The sequence below is a fragment of the Humulus lupulus genome, chromosome 9, assembly GCF_963169125.1.
Source record: "Humulus lupulus chromosome 9, drHumLupu1.1, whole genome shotgun sequence".
Lineage (NCBI taxonomy): Eukaryota > Viridiplantae > Streptophyta > Magnoliopsida > Rosales > Cannabaceae > Humulus > Humulus lupulus.
This window is the reverse complement of record NC_084801.1, coordinates 97,626,728-97,647,928: the sequence shown is the minus strand read 5'-3', so window position 1 is coordinate 97,647,928 and position 21,201 is coordinate 97,626,728. Positions and strand designations below refer to the sequence as shown.

The window sequence follows — 21,201 nt, the reverse complement described above, 5'->3', positions numbered from 1 at the left end:
CAAGAAAAACGAACCTAATAGAACAAAGTTAGGTTCAAGAGCCATAAAGTGTGCTTTTGTTGCACTACTACAAAATACCATTTACGGGACACTTTTTTAGGACTCGCACATAAATGCAAGTCCTTAAAAATATTTCTGGAGTTTTTAGGACACTCATTGGGAGTCCTGAAAAAACACAATTTAGGACTCGCAATGAATGTCCTAAAAAAATATGCGAGTCCTAAAAAACTCTGGGCTAAAAAATGAGTGTTTTACTTAACAATTTTAAGGACTTGCTTTGGGAGTCCTTAATACTCTTTTAGGACTAGCTTTGCGAGTCCTAAAAACACCTGGGTTGAAAAATTAGGAATGATGACTTTTAAGGACTTGCTTTGCAAGTCCTAAAAGAGTATTAAGGACTCTCAAAGCAAGTCCTTAAAATTGTTAAGTAAAAGAGCATTTTTTTTATCTAAATAAAATTTGTATAGTTGTGATTTTTAAAATTATTTTTTATAATATTAGAGTATAAAATTGGGAGTTTTATAATCACATTTTTTTTTATCTAAATAATATAATCAGATTTTTATTTATAAAATAAAATAAAATAAATATAATTCCCAAATCCCTTTCTCCCTCCCTCCCTACTCGATCCTTACGTTCCTTTCTCCCTCTCTCTTGCATGCTCTCTGCTAGGCCGGAACGACGGCGGCAGGGCTCGGGGAATGGTGGTCGATGACGGCAGGGGGGTCGGGGCTGGGCTGTTCGGTGGCAGGGGGCTCGGGGCTGGGCTCGACAGCAACGACTGGTGGCTCGGGGCTGGGCTCAACAACAACGATTGGTGGCTGGGGGCTGGGCTTGACGGCGGGTGGGGGTTCTCGGGTCTGGGCTCGACGGCGCAGGGGCTGGGCAGAGGGCTGGGCAGAGGGCTAGGCTCTCCTATCTCTCTATGAACACAAACCCATTTCAGCTCAAGATATATTCCATTTTCAAGTTTGTATTTTTATTGAACATTTTTATTTCTGCTCTCTTTGTCTCTCTCGGCTCCCTCTCTCTCTATCTCTCACTCATCTCTTTTTTGCATTTCTTAACTATATCTATTTTTTGTTTTTATTAATTTGTTCTCTGTTTTTCTTATGTGAAAGGGGAAAGTTTTTGGTGAAAATAGCTTCTCTCTCAGATGCTCTATCTCTCTCATATCAGGTATGTACATATGTGTGTTTTGGGTTGGGCGGTGCAGGTTTTGACAGAATGGGTTCATTAATTCATATATTTGTGTTATAAGCTTATAAGGTTGAGTTTATGACTGATCTTCAGTCCAACCATTTGTTGAGCAAGTTTCAGAGTTTGATTTAATTTTTTGATCTGTATTGTGATTACATTTCATGTGACCCTCCCATCTAGGCTAAGTAAGGCATATCAAAATTATGTCACCAAATAAGAAGATATAAATGCATAGAGACAAAAAAAAAGTAACAGGACCAGAAAGTACACCATGGTCAGACAAAAAAGAGAAAGAAAAAGTTAAGAGACTTCAAATTACACAGTATTCTTCATGTTTCTAAACATCATTTAAACAAAACTATTATCACTTGCTAAATACATATGTTATTCCAATCTAAAACTGTCTCATAGAATGAAAACATGAAAGAATTAGTATTGGAGAAAGAACAAGAAAACACTACAAATTCTTTAACTTGAATACTACATACAATAGAAGCATGTACATATAAGATTAATATCTGACCATAATTAACTAAAATCTAGAAGATAAAAACAAGTGGAATAGATACGTGCAATCCAATCTATCTACGAGATAAGGCCAATTAACTTGGGCTGTAGAAGCTGCCCTGAGTTATATCCTAAAGTCTCGGGTAACAACCATCCCAAATTTGTCAACAAAAACTGAATTTTCAAACAAAGAAATAATTAACTAGCAAGTGTAGCTGAATTATTCAGGGCATATCGTGTCATGATACAACTAACCACAGAAAGAAAAACAAAATGGATTGATATTTGATTTGAGTTTTGAAATGATTAGCATGTACAGATCTAACTTGGCCAAACAATATCTACTATTGAATGGTTACAGATTTGGTTTATCTATATATACAGCAGATGGTATTTAACTTTTCTTCGGTCAAGAGTTTTGCATTTGTTGAATGTTGCTTAGATAAATGTTAAGAGTTACATTACAATTTATTGCATATATATATATATATATAAAGATATATACATTTATTTTGCTTGGTTAATATGTAATAAATTTCATGGCTGTTTCTTTTTACCCTTTATGTTTTTGAAAGCAGTTCTTAAGATAAATTTTCAATTGTATTCTCTTCTTTTTAAAACTTCAGTTCACTTCTTCATACTTCGGTCATTTCATGAAATTTTTAATATATATTATGATTTTTATTTAAGAACTTAATTACCTTGTCCCAAATAGGCTTGCCTCTTTTGAAAAAAAGCTGCAGTGCAATATGCAACTATTAATAAGCTAAAGTATATTACATTAATGTAAATTCTCACCAGTAAACCAAGTTTGTACTCTACAAATGCTAGTAATTTACTTATGTATATATATTTTATCAATGATTCCATTGACTCTCTAATTTGGCTCAAGGGCTGGGCTCAACTGTGTTTTAGTAGTTTTTTTTAGTAGTTCTTGCTATTGTGGATTTTATTCCTGCACTTTATTCCTGCACTACAGCAATAACATTTAGAATATTTTTTTGCTTGAAATTGGTCTGTTATTATAAGCACTATGAATTGCTTTTGTAAATATTCTCACTGCCTTTACTTCTCATGTTTGCCACTGTTAATAGGATGCTGTGGACGTCCATGACAGTTTAGCTGCTGAAGCTGAACATGGTGATGCTTCCTGAAAGGAAAGGTCCTCAGTTCAAGGTGTAGAACAGGTAATTAATTCCAAACATGTTTCATGTAATTAGAAATTGATTGCAATTTTATTTTCATATATTTTAAAGATTTTTATTAGAGCTTATCTGAGTTTGAATTATAAAAAAATAGTTTCCTAGTTGAGTTAAGACTTCTTATTTATGGCTATCTGTAAAATATTTTTGTACTTAGTGGAGTTTGAATATCTTAGATATTCATCCGTAGTGAAGTAGGTTATGGGAATTCTGTGTGCTGCGGTGATAACGGAAGGTTGAAAACTTGCATGTCTTAGTGAAGTAGGTTCTGAGAATTTTGTGTGCTGCGGTGATATATGGATGAAAACCTGTGTGTTGTTTGATTTGTTTGACATGGTGTTGATTTGTTTGATGCAACATCACGGATATAGTGAACACCAGGCAGGTTTCCTCCAATTTTTTCTGGAAACCTGTAAACTTATAGTCAAGAAAGCACATTCCTTCAGCTTTTATATGAAAATATCTAGCAGTGTGTTAACACTAATCCATTACCAAATCACAATAATTAAGAATTAAAATCATCTAATATGATTTCTTATTTTCCAAAGATAAATAAAGTGCACCTTGAGGCTGTACACCTTGTAGCAACAATTAGAGATCCATACTTTAGCAGCTTTCCAGAATTTGTTGTTAGGGTATGCTTTTCTATATCTATACTTGTCACTGGTTCATTATACATCGTCTAGAGAAGAGATTAACAAAGATTTAATTTCAGCATTTTAACCACCAAGAGGACTAAATAAAATATGAAATCACTTCAATACAATTTAATGACAATTTTGATAAGCCTCTCATCAGATTTACTTATTTACTGATGTTAGGCATATCAAGGATCATAGGGGAATGGAAAATCTACCATATTGGACTAAGATTAGAATGCTGTTGTATTTTGTTTTGACCTTTTAGCTAATTATGATTTTGTTGACTCCATTTCATGTTCTTTCTGCTGCTGAGCTGTGATATAGAGAACTGGAGGTTAGTTTGGGGTTGTGCTGAGAAGGAATAAAACGTGAGAGCTGAGTGAAAGGAGGTCTAGAATGTCTAGAGAATTTTGTAGAGCTTTAGCTCAGGTAGAGATCGGGCACTTGAATTCCTAGGATTCTTTGGTTGTACCTTTCTTACTTTTCTGGTTCAATACAATCTATACCTTGATCTTTGTCATCTTGTTCTCTACCAAATTTTAACTAATAAAATTATCCAGGAATGAGAGAAAAGATGTTGATTGAGAACAAGATAAGCTTTTTTCAGGATTTACTATGATCTATCTATACAACTATATTATTTGTTTAAAATAAAAAATGATACTAATCCAGCCATGCAATTTTACAACAGGAATTCTTATCTAAAGACAAAAAGTTTCTATCTCCATTTTTTGTTATGTTTTCGTTTTTAATCAAGCATTTTAAAAGTGTAACCTTCCGCTGAGAATTCCAAACTGAAAACTTATTCAGACCTCAGAGAAAATAAAACATTTCAGCATAACAACGAATTACCTCTATTCCTTTCTCTTGATACCACTCAGGTGTCTGTCTTTCGAGATTATAAGTGCAAGATAGGTCTTTCTACAATTTGAATCAAATCCTCATCTTTTCTCTCCCAAAAGAGAAAAACAGGTTGGTGAATAATCCCCGTCCGTGAGATTTTAGAATCATACATATAATATAACATTCTGAAAATTAATCTTAGAAAGATCCTTCAACGGTGTTTGTTCTGCCACCTATTGTGAACCTTTAACTAAGCTTACGTTGGTGATTGTGGCCTATTTTCTTACCTTTTTAACCTAATTTCTAGGGTTTATATGATTTGAAATAGATTTAGGATATATGATATTTGGTTTTTAGGAATATATATTTATATAGCATGAAGAAATTTATTATCTAGAATCAACGCTTGGGGTTACTTCACAGGCAGCTGAAGTGAGTATTTTTTAAAAAAAATATTTGATGGTTTTAGTTGCGTAGAAGGGGTTTCATTAAAGGCTTGAGTTGTCTCTAACTCTTGATGATATTTTTCAATCTCTTTCAATTGTGCTTGTATTTGGTGTTTCTGGGTTTAGATTCTGAATTTTTTTTTCTTCATGTTTTCCTATTTATCTTATTTTTCTATTTGTAATAAGAATATAGTTGTTAATGCCTTTCGGTTCTCTTATACGTACTTATCTCTTATACAACCATTTTGTGGCTATCTGAAATTGGACAAAATCAATATACTCTGCTTGATGCAACCTCTACTCTTCCTCTCGCGTACCAATTGCCTTTTTGTTATTTTTTTCACTCTTATATTTCTTGTTTCAACTTTCAAATTGGCATGGTTTTGGTTTTCTTTTTAATTAATCTTCCTCTCTTTGCATGTAAATGTGTTTTTGGTGGATTGAGTTTGTTTCTTCTTAGTAGTAATTATAGGTTCCGTTTCGTGAAATAGGTGTAATTGTGGGGAGGATTTTGATTAAGTTATATGTTAAAATTGATCGTATTTACAATGCGAAAAATTGTTTCATAAAATGTCCCTAGCTAAAAGATAAAAAGATAAAAAAAAAACCAACATCAGTTATTGCAAATAAACAAAAAATTTGATGTGCAATATAATAGTTTTAATATCTTTTTCCATCATAAGTTCCAATTACTATACATCCAAGATAGGATTCAAATTAGTGATGTTTCTTTCTTAATTAATCAAGTAATTAAGTAGTATTAATGTCTTATCACTTAAGCTCCTTCTCACTTGAACCATAACATCATAATAAATAATAAGTCTGCATTAAAGTTTTAACGAAATTAGAGATTAAGAGGTGGATTATGATTAAAAGGGTCTCTTAAAGGATTCTTAATTAGATGCTTAATTTAGTCAAAACTATTTGATTTGAATGCAATTTGCGTAGCTTAATTATGCATTTTCACTTTGATTTGATTGTTAAAAGCCAAATGATGATGATGATGTGTGTGTTTACTTATTTATAAGTTTGAATTATAATATATTTATAATTAAATAACTTTTTTATAATGTGCAGGTCTATATTGAGATGCATTTCTTTGGCGTGATACTAGACAACATTGACTGTTGAAGTTTTTAGAATAAAAAATATATTTCACTAACATTGTATACATTTTTTGTTTAATATTTGGTGATAATATAATTTGATTGTAGTATAAACTGTCATGTAATATGATTTTGTAAGTCGAGTAGACTAAATACTGAAATGATATTTTTGAGTAATCAATAAATTATTTTGTTGCATTTTCTTTTGAAATTTTAGAAATCTAACATATATAATACATTTTGGACACTCAAAGGGATAAATATTTTTAAATCAAAATGAAAATTGTAGCTGCATTATTTAAAAAAAAAAAAATTACTTTTAAGGGCATGCAAAGCGAGTCCTAAAAAATTACTTAAAGCACTCAATTAGATTTTTTAAGACTCGCAATGCGAGTCCTAAAAACTTAATTAAAGTCACTCAACCAGATTTTTTAGGACTCGCACCAGATTTTTTAGGACTCGCGTTGTGAGTCCTAAAAATGTTCTTTTAGGAATCGCAATGGGAGTCCTAAAAACTTAATTAAAGGCACTCAACTAGATTTTTTAAGACTCGCGCCAGCTTTTTTAGGACTCGCGTTGCGAGTCCTAAATATGTTCTTTTAGGACTCGCAATGCGAGTCCTAAAAACTTAATCAAAGGCACTCAACCAGATTTTTTAGGACTCGCAACGCGAGTCCTAAAAACAGTTTTTTAGGACTCGCAATGCGAGTCCTAAAAAACCTTAGTTTTTAAGGCTCTCAATTAGAGGACTCGCAATGCCAGTCCTAAAAATCCTTTTTTGTAGTAGTGTTGGTTATGCCAACAATAGTAAAGCTTATAGGCTATTAGACTTAGAGTCTAATGTTGTGATTGAATCTAGAGAAGTTGAATTTTTTGAGAATATGTTATGTGACAACAATTCTCAAGTTTCAACATCTCTAAAGGAGAATTTTTTATATGAGAACAATTCTCAAGCTTCTACATCCAAAGTTGATTCTCAAGAGGAGAATTCTCAAAAGGATGTAAAGCAACCCTTTGAACCTAGAAGAAGTCAAAGGCTTAAAAATCATAAAAGTCTAGTAGTGGATAAGATAGATTCTCAACAAATTTCATTCTACATGGTAGAAGGAAATAGAGAGGAAGTTATTAGGAAAATTCCTATTGTACTTCTCGTTGAGGATGATCCTAAGACTTATAGAGAAGCTATGCAATCGAGAGATAGTGCATTTTGGAAAGAATCCATCAATGATGAGATGGATTCCATTCTTTCCAATAACACTTGGGAATTGGTAGACCTCTCACCAGGGTCTAAGCCAATTGGGTGTAAGTGGTTATTTAGGAGAAAATACCACACTGACGGCACTATCCAAACCTTTTAAGCTAGATTAGTAGCTAAAGGGTTTAGGGAAAAAGAGGATATCGATTATTTCGATACCTATGCGCCTGTTGCAAGAACAACTTCTATAAGAATTTTGTTCGCTTTAGCTTCTATACACAACTTGTATGTTCATCAAATGGATGTCAAAACAACATTCCTTAATGGTGACCTCAATGAGAAGGTCTATATGGAACAACCCGAAGGGTTTGTCCTACCAAAATATGAACATAAAGTTTGTAGACTTGTAAAATCCTTATATGGATTGAAACAATCTCCTAAGCAATGGCATGAGAAATTTGATCAAGCCATCATGTCTAATGGGTTTAGACATAACAACGGAGACAAGTGTTTGTATTCCAAAACTTGTAAGGGATATGTGATCATTGTTTGCTTATATGTGGATGACATGCTTATTCTAAGTAATAGCACGAAAGGGATAAAAGAAACAAAGAGGTTTCTATCATCAACCTTCAAGATGAAAGATCTTGGAGAAGTTGATACCATACTCAGTATCAAAGTAAAGAAACATAGTGGGGGTTTTGCGTTAGGGCAAACCCACTCTGTTGAGAAAGTATTGAAAAAATTTAACCATCTCAAGGTTAAAGATGTCAATACTCCATTCGATCATAGTGTAAACCTAGAGAAGAATGAAGGAAGAGTGGTGGCTCAATTGGAGTATGCTAGTGCTATAGGGAGTCTAATGTACGATGCCCAGTGTACTAGACCTGATATAGCACTTGCGGTAAGTAAACTTAGTAGGTTTATAAGTAATCCAAGTGTGGATCACTGGAAGGCAATTGGAAGAGTCCTAGGTTATCACAAGAAAACCAAAGGACTAAGCCTTCACTGCTCCAAATTTCCTTCGATATTAGAAGGATATACAGATGCAAGTTGGATATCCAATCTTGGGGAAAACTTGTCCACAACTGGTTGGGTATTTACACTTGGTGGAGGTGCAATTTCTTGGGGTTCCAAGAAACAAACCTGTATATCTCATTCCACTATGGAAGCAGAATTCATAGCTCTAGCTGCTATCGGCAAAGAGGCTGAATGGTTAAGGGATTTGTTGATAGAGATTCCCCTAATCAAAGAGAATGTATCTACTATATCGATACATTGTGATAGCCAAGCGACATTGGCTAGAGCATACAGCGGAGTGTATAATGGGAAGTCTAGACACATTAGTCTAAGACATGGATATGTAAGAGAATTGATTCAAAGAGGAGTCATCTCAATATCCTAGGTGAGAACAAGTGAAAATCTGGCGGATCCTTTCACTAAGCCACAAACGAGGGATTTAGTGGCCGCATCATCTCGAGGGATGGGACTTAAACTTCCTAAAGAGATTCAAAATTGATGGTAACCTATCTTAACACTACTTATTCAACTAGTGTTAGGTTCAATAGGTAATAACAAGTCAATCAAGTGAATATTAGTTGTACTCAAAACAAGTCCCATCTGAGATATTGAATACTTGTGTGTTACCAAGTGGAGGGTTAAAACCGAAAGGTTTTTTTAAAAGAATTCAGTATTGTAAAGACAAGTATTTTTAGTAACAAAATACTATAAGAATTCTACCTATATGGACCTAGGGGTGGTCCTGCCTCTCATGAGAATTGGGAGTATTCTCAAGAACGTCGATGAATGGAAAGTGCACATGGCCATTAACGGTGCAAAGCGAGATATAGAGGTCTCAAGTGAACATCGCAAAGGTGTGTTTGTTATCACCGATTTGTTATCATGAAAAGATGGTTCAATGCCTAGTGCAACTAAATATTCGACAAATTTTGTGATAATTACACTATAGTAAAGTTCAAGGTGAAAAACACTTTGCTTTATGCACTAATGCAATGACTCCTATAAGAGAGAGTTCTTATTTAATCAAGTGGGCGATATGTTATATTTTAAAATAAAATGATTGATTAAATAAGTGTTACAATAGATAACTATTTAATCTAGTGGGGGAATGTTATATTATTTTATAATATAATGTAATATTATATTATAATATAATGTTTTAGATTAAATATATGTGACAAGGAGTGTCACATATTGTAACATATAATAGAGAGTTACAATATTTATATATATGAGATATATCCAAATAATGTAACATATTTGGTGTTACAAATTTGTAACTTCCAAATATTACCCTTTATTGTGTAAATTTGTTGTTACATAATATTAAGATGAATTTCATAAAGCCATATGTAATATGGCTGTTAGAGATATGATTTTAACCCCAATAATGTGTTTTGGGAGTTATAAAATCATTTGGGAGGGTTTGGAACCGTTTGGAAAAACAGCACATTTTTTAGTGCTGAAAATGGTCGGTGGCCGCAGCCACTAAATGTTGGAGGCCGCGGCCTGTGGGACAGAGGCTAGTGGCCGCGGCCACACGCTAAAAACTGACCATTTTTTCAATTTTTTCAATCTTTGTTGAACGGCTCAAAAAACCCAAATAACTCCCAAATCTCATTTTTAATTTCATATTAATCCAGTTAAATATTGGTAACAGCCATGGGGGTTGGTGGAATTTGAAATTCAAAGGGTGTCTCTAATTCCATAAAGCATTTCTTATAATCTGTGAGAGATCCCTTAGTGCTTGAGTTAGGGGGAAATAAGCTTTTGGACAAAGGTTTCAAACCTTGTTCAAGTTGGTGATCCCCAACACTCTTCACTTTGGTAGTGTGAGTGAGAGTTGTTTATCTTTTGTTTTTTGTTCCTTTCTTTCATTCTATTGCTTTTCATCTTTATATTGTTCTTCTCTATTTACTTGTATTTCTTGTTCAAGAGTTGTAATCTTTTCTTTTCTTTTGTTTCAAACACTTTACTTTATTTGTAATCTTTTGCTTAGAGTTGTATTTTACTATTCTCGTCTTCTTTATCATCTTCTTCATTTTCTTTGTTTATTTGTAATTTTCAGTTATAGAGTTGTAACTCTTTTAAATCAATCATTATTTATTTGTAATATATTGCATAGAGTTGTAATTTATTATTATTTCCATTGAGGAAAAATACATATTTTCCTAACATTAATAGTACTTAAGGATCAAGAGGTAATTAGAAGGGTAAAACGCTAATTTTGACCATCTCTAATTAACGAACCAATAATAGATGACTAAACTACATATATTGATTATATCAATGGACTACTAGAGAAAACTCTATAAATATAATTCTATAAATACTTAGAGTGCAATTACATATTTATAGTGGAGTAATCATGGAATTAATAATTAAGATTATTAGATTAAAGTGTTTAATTAATGATCTGGTTTATTGGAGCTTCATATTATAGGTCCATGGTCCCCTGATCACCTTTCTCCTACACTGTCAAGGGTAAGGATGTCCAAAGAATTATTTGTAAAGAGAAATGACTAAATAGCAAAGGAATTAATTTTGAAGGGCAAGAAAATAATTATGTGATATTTATGGGTAATTGATTTTTTGTTAATTAATTAATTATTTAACTATATAGTATTTATTTTGACAATCTATAGTTTAAAATTAATATTAATCTTGTTTGGAATAATATAAAAAGAAAGAATAATAAATATCTTATTTATAATATGATGTTGACGGTGAAATCTTGTCAACGAAATTAGATCGGAAAACTCAAAGGTAAGTATGGAGATATTTAGATAAGAACTTAGAATTAACTTATGGAAGGATAAACACAGATCAACAATGGAGTGAGCCTTTGAATATTGCTTAATAGCTTGAGTGTTCAATGAATTTTCCAACCCCTAATTCTGAGGGGTCAAGGTCTATTTATAGCTGGGCTCTAATGGCCCCTTATACATGGTGGTCCCTCGGGACAAAATAGTACATGAGTACTTTGTCAGGGTAATAGCACAGGTGGTAGTGGTGTTGGAAGAGTGGTGGTCTGCTCTAGTATGTGTCAGGGGCCTGCAAAAGTACTCCTGCCTTGCTATCATATTGTGCCTCCACTACTGGTCAGGTATGGACCTCATAGGCGTGCTGAGGGAGTCCTTACCATGTACCATTCTTGTACTGCCACTACCTGTCTGGCCTGGGCACCATATTTGTGCTTTGATTCCTCTGGGTTTATTGGTACGTTCCGTATCTGTACTAGCTCTTTAAGTCATACGTAAGTTCTTACTCTCACAAGGTACCTCATTCCCAGGAGCTTAAAGTATTGAAACCCTTATGTGCTATCACGGATGACATGGTTCCGAGGTGACTGTGGGGGAAGGCCCCCACGAGACCCCTGATGGGCACGAGGCCCTGACGGGCCCGAGGTAGCTGACGGGTGCGAGGCCCTTGATGGGCACAAGGCCATGACGGGCGCGAGACACCTCCTAGGCGCGAGGCGTCGTTGATGAGAGGCCCATGGCATGGTACACATCCTAAGCACGAGGTACTATTGATGCGAGGCCCTTGATGCGGAACACCTCTAAGGTGCGAGGAGCAGTTGATGCGAGGCCAAAAAGGCGCCAGATGGGGCGTGCGTGATGGCCTCGCATGGTGAGGCTCCTAAGCGAAATCGTGCTTCGCGAGACGGTTGTGGCATGACACCCTTCCAGGCGCACGGTGCCTCCTGGCGTGGGGCTCCTCCTGGTGCGAGACACTTGGCCTCGCTATGCGAGGCTTTACGAGGGTGCGAGGCTCAGCGTGGTGCGAGACCCTCGGGTGAGCAAGATGTGAGACGCTTGGCCTTGCTATGCGAGGCTGTACAAGGGTACGAGGCTCAGCGTGGTGCGAGACCCTCGAGTGTGCGAGGTGCAAGATGATTGGCCTCGCTATGCGAGGCTGTACGAGGGTGCGAGGTTCAGCATGGTGCGATATCCTCGGGCTTGCGAGGCGCTTAGCCTTGCTATGCGAGGCTCTATGAGGGTGCAAGGTGCGAGATACCACCTGGGGAGCTGGGAGTCTGAGGCACGAGTCGAAGTGCGCCTCGTTGTGCGAGACCCATCCCACAGTATGGACATGGGTGCACGAGGCGCCTAAGCGAGGCCATGTCGCACGGGCGAGGCGAGGCATGCGACACCCTTGGCATGCGGCGTGCCTCCGGATGCGAGACTATCCCTCGCCAACCTTGCAAGACACAAGGTGGGCTCGTGGGTCATTGGTGCGATACACCCACAGCACCCCAGGTGCCTCTTCGCGAGATGTGGATGATAGGATCGCGAGACGGGGGGTCTCGCGAGGTGCCTGGGTACTTGGTACCTTTTGCATGTAGATAGGTGTATGCCTCAGGTGTCTTTGGCAATGTTTACACTAGTGAGTGCATCTTGACCCATGAGCATGTCAACCTCGCATGGACACGCCAGACCTCACTATGTGAGGGCCTTGTGCACCTATCCTCTTGCAATATTTATTTTAGTCCCTTAGCTTAGCAGGGCCAAACCTCATGGCTCATACATGTTTTTTCTCTTGAGACAATCTCCTATATTAAAAAGGCCTATAGGCTCGAGCCCAATAGCATGACTAAGTGATCTTTATCCCTGTGTTCCAACTAGGGACTAGAGGTTTTTTTCTTTGGTGGATTTTTGGCATCCACACTTGCCCCCCAGTCTATAGGGAGGCCTTTGGGCATTCTTGTAGACTCTTCTCTTCCTTTTTATTATTCTTTTATTATTATTATTATTATTATTATTATTATTATTTTTTGTATTTATCATGCTCGAGGTCCTCTGGAACCCACGCGAAAAGGGGTTCGGTAGGTCTCTTTTTGGTGCACCTTAATTGTATCTATAAGGATATGTTGACCCCTTGGGTTCTAGTTATCCTTTTACATATTTTTCCGCGCACTTATTATTTCTTGCAAGAAGCGTCCTTCTCGTCATTAGGCATAGTACTATTTTTACAAGCGTCTTCTTTGAGACCCTTTTTGCAAGCGTCTTCTTTGAGACCCTTTTTGGAAGCGTTTAATTTGAGACCCTTTTTGCAAGCATCTACTTTGAGACCCTTTTTGCAAGCGTCTACTTTGAGACCCTTTTTGCAAGCGCCTACTTTGAGACCCTTTTTGCAAGCGTCTACTTTGAGACCCTTCTTGCCAGCGTCTACTTTGAGACCATTTTTGTAAGAGTCTACTTTGAGACCCTGTTTGCAAGTGTCTACTTTGAGACTCTTTTACGATTTTTGAGGTGATCTCCCCTTGGGTCGGGACCTTTATGGCTAGATCGTCCTCGTTCAATTTTAAACTTGGTCAATGACCCCTCTAGCGCGACATTCTCTTCTATATGGAATCTTCAAACGTATTGGTAGTAGTGTGACTGGAGGATGGTTCACTTCCCTCAACATGTGAGTTCTTATGGCCCTCTTCCACACGTATGTACTTCTGTGCACTTTCAAAGAAATCATCTAAATTCGAAACTTCTCTTTTGAGCATGTTACCCCATAACTTGCTTCCTGGACAAACTCCGGCTGTAATAGCCATCTTGAGCTCCGCTTTGGTTAAACTTCCCACCTTTGTTGCTTCCATATTGAACCTATGGATGTAGTTCTTCAGACTTTCATTTTTGCCTTACTTTACATTATCGAGGATGGTAATTGGCATAATGTAATCACAGACTGCATGCTGTTGTTGAATAAATTCGCCAGAGAATTGTTGCCATGATTTGATTGTTCCTGGCCTTAACCTCTTGAACCACTTGTACGCAACACCTCTAAGTGTAACAACAAAGAAATGACATTTTGCTCTGCTGTTGACCCCTCTTAACCTCATCAAGTTATTGAAGTAGTCTAAGTGATACTTTGCATCTGTAGTATCCTCGTATGGAGTCATGCGAGGCTCTCTGAGGTTGGCGGGGATTTGCTCAGGCTGGATCTCCCTTGTGAAGGGCGAAACATGGTCAAAGTCTTCATCATCTCTGTACCCCCCAAGTGCGGTGATAATCTTGCCTTGAGGGTGATGCATTTTGATGTCTAGTTTCCTCCTCTTTTTGCTTAAGGAGTCTTACAAGTTCTTAGACTGATCCCTTGCCATGGTTGTGTTCCTCAGGGGAGCCGCGGGGAGTGCATTTCTTACTTCTGACCTCTTCCCATGAAACTTTTCTCTTAGGCCAGGGGGCGCCTCTTTTGAGGTGACTTCTACTTTGTTCTCATGAACATCGTCTTCCCTCCGCATTTGCTCCAGGGGGCATTTTGTAGGGTCCAAGAACTTTACTTAGCTAGTTAGATAGTAGTAGTAGTAGTATTAGCTAGTAATAGTTGTAGTATGTTTATTACTGTGGATTTTGGTTCAAGCCGGGACTTAGTTGGACACTCTTAGCAACACTTGTAGATTTTATAAGTTTAACCTATAGTTTAAGAATATTAATTATAACATAAGGTTTAATTAATATAGCTGATTATGAAGATGATATTTATTATACTATAAGGTTTAGATAGACCCAATAAGATGATGACACTTGCCATGTGCATGTTTATTAAGAAATTAAGTATTTTTGAGGAATAGTTTAATAAGAGGAATATTTGAAAACCCCAGAGTCTGCCAGCAGCTTTGAAATCGTTATAGGACTCAGTCAAAGCTGTTTACTCAATTCAAATTAGGCTGAAAAAGTGGAATTACGTGGATAATATTTCAGCGTATACCGATATATCGCCACTCGGGGAATACGAAAAACACGTAACTTCGCACGAACATTTTGAAGAGCCTCGGGAATATAAGCCTAGGCGATATATCACCTACCATGGGCGATATATCAGCTCTAGGGCATTATTTTTGAATAATTTTATTCCATAACATGCACATGACACTTTTTATTCCATAACCTTGATAAGCCTCATAATCTTTTGACCAAGTCTTAAGCCTCTACTGAACGATTATTCAAATGTTTTTCAATTAAAAAGTCATTATTTTTATTCAAGCTAAAAGATGATCTTTTCATTCATGAATTCTATAAATAGGACCTAGTACCCAGCCATTTCTTTCATTCTTCAAGCTGAGTTCAGAGCCTTCAAGCTGCTAGGTTTACTTTAGAGTGTTAAACACTTGGGTTAGAGTTTTAAGCTTTATCATCTTAAGCTTATTAAACACTTGGGAAGTAAGGTTAATAGTTTGTTTTTCTATAATGGTGTAGTTCGGTTCTAGTGCATCCAAATGTATTCTTATTCCTAGTTCATTTCTGTATATTTCATTAGTTTTTATAGTTTTTCTCTACTCAAATTCTAACTCGCTGTTTTCCATTCAGGGTTAGGCAATTAAGTTCTTTGAACTTGAGGTTTCATTTCGGTAAGCTTTTCTTCTCGGTGGTTTAGATTCATTTCTTTTTCATCTTCTTATCTTAGAAATACTTACCTTCTCATTAATGGTTTTGAGGAGTGTTCCAAAATCCCGTCCTTATTCTCACATCCTAGTTTTTGGTAAGGAAAATAGGATAGTTTCTATATGTGTTATGTGTTATGTTTATGTATAATATGTTATGATATGTTTTTATATGGTATGATATATATATGTTTTGGGGCTTATAGTTGCTTAAATAGCAAACCCCAACACTTTTATGTTCTTGGGGCTTATAGTTGCTTAGCTAGCAAACCCCATTGTATTTTGAGGATTATAGTTGCTTAGTTAGCAAACCCCAATAGTTGCCATGTACATGGGTTAGAATTATGATATATGTTTATAGTTATATGTTATATGTTTATAACAGGAAAAAGTTATGGTGGCGGTAAGATTCTTGGCAGCTTGGGATTGTGTATTGAGGAAGAATGGATTCGGTGGACTGTGTGAATGTTTTGAGGACAAAGTTGTTTTTAGTCATTTAAACTATGCTTTATATGTATTTTTCCGCACCTTATTTTGTAATGAATTTGTTTAAGATTTAAGATATGTTTTATTTCAAACAATGGGATCCCATATCCTACCCCGAATTTTTATATATTTAAACTTTGCTTTATAGTTTTTAATAAAGTTATGACTATTTCGTATGTATGTTTTCTTAAGATTAGTGTCTATGTGTAGTAGTTATTAATGGTCCAAAGTCTAGAATTTGTTGGGTCATTACAGTTGGTATCTGAGCAACGGTTCATCCGCATGAAGTTCTCCTCGATACACACACTCAAAGCTCCGGTTCAGACCGCCAAGTAAGTGTTTATATTATAGTTATTATGTTTATATGTATAGCTAAAATTTTTAGTCTTTATGTTTTTAGTTAAGAGTGAATGGAGTATTGACTTATGAGGATATCCGAGTCATTAAGGCTTTAAAAAGAATTAGAGAACCCCGGAACACCGTAGGAGTGCAAGAGAGAATCACTCGGAGGCTACTTTTGTTCCACAGGGAGATAGCTCACCTCCAAGAATCTAAGTAGATCTTGATGAGAACAACGGAGCAATACGTTTTAGTAATTAGACTTTTTAGAGATTATCCTATCGTGATTGCAGCCTTAGAGGAAATTTGGGAGACGATAGATGATGAAGATGAATTGCCGGTAGCTATGAGATATTATTTTCTCATACTTAGGTTCACTTCAAAAATGGAATTTCAATTTACAAATGGGCAAAAACATAGAATTTTTACGAATCTTCCTCGAGGCCATTTTGAGTCAAAAGACAATGATGACTATCAAGAGATAGATGACGATATGCTAGATGAAGGATCAGATGTAGAAGATCCCGATTTTTAGAATAGATTTGTTTCATTGATTATTTTAATTTATTATTTGTTTTCTTTTATGATTGTAAATAGCGAAAACTTTTTTTTCCAAATTAATATCAATGTTATTTTTGTTAACATGTATGAGTTTTATTTTCTTTTGCAATCATAATAAATAATAAATAAAATAAATAATGACTAAGCTCGGTTAGGGTGGATACAAATCAATGAACCAAGTTTCTATATTGAGAGTTAGGGGGCCATAGTAGTGGGAACGATTTTACTGATCCCGGCCCTCCCTCAATATGGTTTACTTTGGAACAAAGATGATTTCGAGCCTGAGGATTAAGTCATATAGGATGATTAGAAGCGGACTTAGAAAATAATAAAGATGGTTTATTTTCCTAAGTATAGAAACCCACTGTAATAATAAAGAAGACTGATATAATTTCCATAAGAAGTCATAATTAATAGGTCCGAGTTATGTTGGTTTAGATTAAGTTTTTTCCTTAGAACCTATTAGGGTAAAGTTCTGACATGTTTCTCTCAATTTTTAGAACTCTGCTGCGATGTCGCTCCGAAGATTTGCTCGCACCAATGGAAATGCCTCCAACGTTGCTCCAGTGAGCAATGAAGCCCCTCTGGTTCGTAGAAAGGGAGTACGTGCTACTGCCAACTGCAATGCACCGCCGTCGGCTGACAACACTGGGACAACAAGTTGAGGAGTTATTATAGCAACAACGACAAAAGGCTCAACCTTAGACTCAGCCTCCGCCTCCGCCGCAACCACAGCCGAAGAAAATGGCCTCAACACCCCAACAAGTTGGTCCATGTGGGGGATGGCCAGTGGGGAATTATGTGCCATATCCAGTTCAGTACATGGAGCCAGTTTATGAGCGGTTTCGTAAGCAACATGCTCCAAACTTTGAAGGGACTACAGACCCCTTGGAGGTAGAAGAGTGGCTCAGGAATGTGGAGCCAATCCTGACACACATGAACCTCGGCAACACGGACCGCATATCCTGCGTTTTGTCTCTGCACAAGAAAGACGCTAGAATATGGTGGGACTTAGTCCAGCAGACGCTTGATGTTGCCACCACGACTTGGACCCGATTTGTGGAGCTATTCCACAAAAAGTATTATAATTCGGCTGTCATCGCTTCAAGAGTCGAGGAGTTCACTGGCCTGAGGCAAGGGAGTTTATCAGTGGCAGAGTATGCTCGGCAATTCGATTGATAAGCTAAGTTTGCACTAAATGGTCCCAATTGACTATCTGAGGGTGTCCAAGTTTGTTAGAGGACTTCGACCGAAGATTGAACTATGGGTCAACCTAGAAAACCCAGGAAATACTACCTATGCCGATGTTCTAGAGATGGAAATAGAAGTAGAAAGGCTGCAGGCTAATGTTAGTAAAGAAGAAGCCAGTAAGCCTGAGCCTAGACAACAGAGTCAACCTCAGACTAGTCAGAACAACAACCACCACCACAACAACAATCAGTCCAGCAACAACAATATTGGTCAGAAAAGGAAGCATCCTGATAATAAGCAGTCCGACAACGATAAAAAGGCACAGACGAATAATGGAAGTACTAGGTCGGGTTATGTAGAATACCCACAATGTACTAAGTGTCAGAAGAAACATCCCATGAATGCCGGGAAAACACCAAGGGATGTTACAACTGTGGTCAAGAAGGACACCGAAAGAAAGAATGTCCTGAGCTCAAGCCAGAAGGGAAAAAGGAAGACAAGATGGTTCCTGCCAGGGTATTTACCTTAACCCAAGGAGAAGGTGATGTTAGCAATAAGGTGGTCACAGGTCAGGTTTCTATCCTAAATTATATATGTTCTGTATTATTTGATTCGGGGGCCACTCATTCGTATATCTCATTAGGAATGATAGAAAAACTAGACAAACCTTGTGAAAGATTTAGAACTAGATTTGTAGCCGAGTTGCCTTCGGGCAAAGTAGTTCTATCATCACGGATAGTACGAGGCGTACCGATCAAGATTGAGGACGTAGAACTAGAAGAAGACCTGATAGAACTGGAGATCAAAGACTTTGATGTGATATTAGGCATGGACTGGTTAGCAAGGCATGGCGCAACCATCGACTGCAAACACAAGAAAGTGACGTTCGAAACTCCTGATGGCCAGAGACTATGCTTCATGGGACAAGTTTTAGGACTACGCACACCGCTAATATCATCTCTCGAAGCTCAAAGGATGATAGAAAAAGGATGTCAAGCATACTTAGCCAGCATCACAGATATAGTAAAGTTGGAGACGTCTGTATTGTAAGAGAATTCCCAGAAGTATTTCCCAATGACTTGCCAGGGTTGCTGCTGAATCAGGAAATTGACTTCACGATAGAATTTGTACCAGGCACCGAGCCTATCTCCAAGGCACCATACCGGATGGAGCCTACCGAACTCAAGGAGTTAAAGACGCAGCTATAAGAACTCCTAGACTTGGGTTTCATTAGACCAAGCCATTCGCCATGGGGAGCACCAGTTCTATTTGTGAAGAAAAAGGATGGAAACATGCAGATGTGCATAGAATACTGCGAGCTGAATAAGGTAACGATTAAGAATACGTACCCGCTACCTCGGATTGACGACTTGTTTGATCAACTTCGAGGTGCGACTGTGTTTTCAAAGATTGATTTATGGTCCGGGTACCATCAACTCAAGGTGCAGGGAGAGGATATTCCTAAGACAGCTTTTAGAACTCGTTATGGGCATTACAAGTTCTTAGTTATGTCTTTCGGTCTTACCAATGCTCCAGCCGCATTTATGGACTTAGTGAATAGGGTCTTCAAGGACTACTTAGAAAAATTCATCGTAGTATTCATCGACGACATCTTAGTATACCCCAAGGACAAAGTCGAGCACGAGGAACATTTGAGGTTGATTTTGTCACGACTAAAGGAGCATCAAATCTACGCCAAGTTCAAAAAATGCGAGTTTTGGCTTTCGCAAGTGGCGTTCCTCGGGCACATTATATCCAAGGACGGAGTTGTAGTAGACCCATCCAAGGTAGAGGCTGTGAAGGATTGGCCAAGACCAAAGAACGCATCCGAAGTAAGGAGCTTTCTAGGATTAGCAGGTTATTATTAGAGGTTCGTAGAAGGCTTTTCTAAGATAGCCACTCCGCTCACCAACCTGACTTGGAAACAGCAAAAATTCAACTAGAATGATAAATGTGTACCGACACCCAACGATAAGTTTGTAGTCTATTGTGATGCATCAAAGCAAAGGGTTGGGTTGCGTACTGATGCAGAATGACAAGGTGGTAGCCTATGCCTCATGACAGCTGAAGGAGTACGAGGAACGCTATCCAACTCGCGATATGGAGTTGGCAACAGTGGTCTTTGCGTTGAAAATCTGGCGCCATTATCTTTACGGAGAATGGTGTGAGATTTATACGGACCACAAAAGTTTAAAGTACTTCTTTACTAAGAAGGAGCTCAACATGAGGTAGCGCATGTGGTTAGAGCTAGTGAAGGATTACGACTGCGAAATCCTATACCACCCGAGAAAGGCAAACATAGTTGTCGATGCGCTAAGTAGGAAGAATTATGGAAGTTTAGCAGCACTAGCCGAAATAGAAAAGTCGCTACAGTAGGAGCTAATTAGTGCCAGAATAGAAGTAGTCATCAGTAAGCTGACTAATTTATCGATCCAGTCAAATCTGTTAGAAGATATACGGATTGGGCAAGGGCATGATGACACACTAGTGGCACATATGGATGCAGTTAGAGAAGGTAAGGCCACTGATTTCTCAATATCAAGTCAAGGGTTATTGAAATATAAGGATCGGGTATGCGTGCCAAATGATCTAAAGATTAAGATGACAAGTTTGGAAGAAGCGCACAGTACCCCGTACTCAGTTCACCCAGGGTTGACCAAGATGACTCACGATCTCAAGGCAATATATTGGTGGCCAGGAATGAAGAAGGATATAGCAAAATTTGTGTCTAAGTGTTCAATATGCCAGCAAGTGAAAGCAGAGCATCAGCGCCCATCATGCTTATTGCAGCCACTTATCATACCAGAATGGAAGTGGGATGATATAGCCATGGATTTCATGATAGGTTTGCCATGACCGAATAACCAACATGAGTCGGCTTGGGTAGTAATCGATAGACTAACCAAGCTAGCTCATTTCCTTTCTGTTAAGACTTCATACATAGCGGACCAAAAAGCAGACATCTATGTCCAAGAGATAGTACGATTGCATGGAATCCCCAAGACAATAATGTCTAATAAAGGATCGATGTTTACATCGAGATTTTGGGGAAGTTTACAGCAAGCCATGGGTACTAAGTTAAGTCT

The 21,201-nt window shown here is 37.4% G+C and overlaps 1 long non-coding RNA gene across 1 annotated transcript; it reads left to right on the top strand.

Moving 5' to 3' along the window:
• Positions 1 to 625: 625 nt before the first annotated feature.
• On the top strand, positions 626 to 6,143 carry LOC133800915 (uncharacterized). The gene is made up of 4 exons (XR_009876656.1): positions 626 to 969; positions 1,122 to 1,179; positions 2,802 to 2,894; positions 5,917 to 6,143. It is a non-coding gene; the product is annotated as an uncharacterized LOC133800915 (long non-coding RNA).
• Positions 6,144 to 21,201: the final 15,058 nt, after the last annotated feature.